We start from the raw sequence: 3,691 nt of genomic DNA, 5'->3' as shown, positions 1-3,691 counted from the left end.
ACAACAAAACAACCGACAACACAGCCAAATACCTTTGCATAGTCAATGAAACACAGATAGACATTCCTCTGGTATTCTCTGACTTGAGACAGGACAGCTTTTTATAATAATTGGTCTTTTTTAAATATTTCTCTGCTGCTGAGTCATTCTTTTTATATTTAAATGAAATTTTTATTTTATACTGGTTTACTTACAAAGTTCATATACATTGTTTTTCACACCAGACCTTTCCTCCTTTACTCTATCCATCCCTCCATCTACCCATTAGATTGTGCAACCCTATGATTAACATCGCCCCCCACCCAGCCCTCTGGGCCCATCCTCACCCCTTTGCTGCTCCTGTCCATCATACACATTCTACAATAATGGTCTTACAGAGTATTTGTCCTTATGGAACTGAGTTAGTTCACTCAGCATAGTGATCCCCAGTACCTCCCAGGTTAGGTAGTAATTTAAAAACTATTGTTCCTGGATGTTGCGTAGTATACGTCATGTGAATGTACCATAATTTCTCAATCCACTTCATTGTGGCTGGTCATATGGTCTGTTTCCATGTTCTTGTGATGGTGAATAATGCTGATATGAACATTAGTGTACAAGTCTCTGTTTATGCCTCTGTTCTCATTTTCTCAGGGTATTTTCTAAATCATATGGAATTTCTATGTTCGGCCTTTTGAGGAAATGACAAACTGCCTTCCAAACTGGTTGTACTATTTTACTACACCACCAACAGTCTATGAGAGTTTCCATCTCTCCACATCCTCTTTAAAATTTATTGCTTGCTGTTCTGCTAAACTTTGCCACTGCAATTGGAGTGAGATGGTACCTTATCGAGGTTTTGGTTTCCATCTCTTTTATTGTCACTGATGTTGAGCATTTCTTTGTGTGTCTGTTGGCTATTTGGATATCTTCCTCTGTGAAAATTCTTTCCATATATTTTGCCCATTTTATAGTTGTGTGATCAATCTTTTTCTTGCAGGATTCTGTAAACTTTTCTCTAAGATTCTGTAAACTTTTTATATGAGACCATTGTATGAAATGGTATTGCCAAATGTTTTTTTTTTATCCCCAGTCAGTAGATTTTCTTTTCACTCTGTTAGAAAACTTTTTTCAAAAAAAATATTGATTTAAAAAAAAATATTGATTTGTTTACAAAGTTTGAATGCGTTGTTTTTCCCAAAAGATCCTTCTCATTTCCGTCAGCACCCCACCCACCAAATTGTGCAACCCTATGATTAATAGCCCCCCACCGCCCACCCGTTATCATTCCTCCACTTTCACCCTCCCCCCTTGAATCCTCATGGTCATTCTACAGTAATGGTTTTATACATTATTTGTCCTTGTGGGACTGAGTTCCATCAGCATAATGCTCTCCAGTCCCTCTCAAGTTAGGTAGTAATTTATAAAATCATTGCTCCTATATGCTTTGTAGTATTCCATTACATGAATGTACCACAACTTCTCAGGACAACGACTAGGGAGGATGCATCAGAGAGTTGTACAATGACTAAGAAGGATAGAAGGAGAATTGATGTCTTTGAGCTGTGGTGCTGGAGAAGAGTATTGAGGGTACCATTGACTGCTAGAAAAACAGATTCATCGTGGAAAGGGTTAAAATGGGTGGGTCCTTGGAGGCAAGGATTCTGAGGCTCTGTCTGACATAATTTGGACATGTTGTAAGGAGGGACAGGTCCTTGGTGAGGGACAACATGCTTGGGAGGGTGGAAGGACAGCACAGGAGGGGAACACCCTCTATGAGGTGGATTGATTCATTGACTGGGGTAATTGGGATGGGTGTATCAGAGACAGTGCAATTGGCACAGAACAGAGCAGAGTTTAGGGCTGTTATACTTAGGGTTGCTATGAGTCGCAAGCAACTCAACGGCACATAACAACAACAACAACCTATTGCTATGAATTGCCGCATGAGGACTGACTTAGCTGTATCCCAAAAGTTTTGGTATGCTGTATTTTCATTTGTTTAAAGGAACTTTTTTATTTCCTTCTTTATTTCTTTTATAAAACAGTCATGTTCTAGATAAGAGTTGTTTAGCTTCCACATGGGTGGTTTTGTAAGTTTTACCCTCCTGTGGATAATTTCTAATTTTATGGTATTGTGATCTGAGATGATATTTTGTATTATTTTAATGTTCAAAAACAGTTTTAATATTCAGAGTATTGACTGACTTTTTGAGAAATGTTAGATTTTTATTATAGTCTTCCTTTTTTTACATCTCTGTGTGGTTGAGTCATTGTTTTTTTATTTTAAAATATTTTTTATTAAACGTCCCTCAGTATCTGCTTCCCACACATCACATCCTTTAAAACCCTGTAGTGCAGTTCTTCTTTACATACAAGGCTGTCATGAGTAAAAATTAACTTGCCAGAAAAAAAATTTTTTTAAATTATTAGTCTTATACACTATTTGTGAACACAGAAAGTATCATTCTTATATAGTTCCCAGAGATTGGAATGTTACTGTGGGGTTGATGTCCTGGCCTCAGTCTTCCTCACATGGCCTAAGAATTAGAGCAGGTAGGAAAGACTAGAGGGGACGATATCCGAGTTACAGCAGTGGCACAGTGTACAGCTATTTTGTTATTGTTGTTGTGTACTCTTGAATGGAAACTGAGTCATAGCTGACCCTCCAGTGGGTCATCTCATCTCCCATGGACCAGCTGGTGGATTCAAACTGCCTGCCTTTGGGTCAATAGTGCAGCTCTTTGCAATTAGGCCATGAAAGCTCCCTACAGAAATTTTGTTGTTTTTGTTGTGTACCATCAAGTTGAAACTGACCTATAGTTTACGCTCTGGCAGGTTTCCAGACACAGATAATCACAAATTAGGAGATTATCCATCTTTCTCCCACGGAGTAGCTGGTAAATTTAAACCTCATGCCTTTATGATTGCAGTGCAGCTTCTTACCGTGAGGCCACAAGAGCTCCCGACTACTATTTTAGTGCACATTAAAAGAGCTGTTTTTAGTGCTCAGCTAATAGTCTTGACGCAAGCTGAACCTTCCTTAAACCTAGTCGGCCCAATAGGACATTTGAGAGGAAAGTGGAGGAGGCAGGAGCGAAGGTGAAAATAAGTTTTATTAGAAAAGATACGTTCCAGAGAGAGGAACAGGTAACTCTCGCTTAGATGGGAGGAGTGGAGAGGATGTAACTATAGTTAAATTTCTAAGAGAGAAGTTAATCACTCTCCAGAAAAAGGGAAATGGGGAGGCAGTAATCACAGTTATGTTCCTGAGAGAGGAACAGATAAGTCAGTCTCCCAAAGTAAAGAAATGGAGAGTGTGCCATCAGAATGGATATCTGTTATTACAGCTCACGTGCTTGCTCACTTGGACATTCTTTAGGCTTGAGTCTCAACCAATGGGGTGATGATGTGGAAAAATCAGACTTTGGTAGATGATTCCTACTCTGGTCCATGGTTGTTTTGTGTGGTGTTGGATTGTTTGGTTATTTGTTTGTGGTTTTTTATTTTATGTTTTTTGCATATAAAATGTGTATACAATATATTTCACAAATTTCTGCATTCACATTGTATTTCATAGGATCATTCCCTCACTTGTTGTTTGTTGTTATGTGCCGTTCAGTCGTTTGCGACTCATAGCGACCCTATGCACAACAGCCCTAAACCCTGCTCTATCCTGTGCCAACCGCACCGCCTCTGACACACCCATCCC

The sequence above is a fragment of the Elephantulus edwardii genome, unplaced genomic scaffold, assembly GCF_000299155.1.
Source record: "Elephantulus edwardii isolate Elephantulus edwardi_28Jun2011 unplaced genomic scaffold, EleEdw1.0 scaffold00214, whole genome shotgun sequence".
Taxonomy (NCBI): domain Eukaryota; kingdom Metazoa; phylum Chordata; class Mammalia; order Macroscelidea; family Macroscelididae; genus Elephantulus; species Elephantulus edwardii.
Note: the sequence above shows the minus strand (reverse complement) of the source record.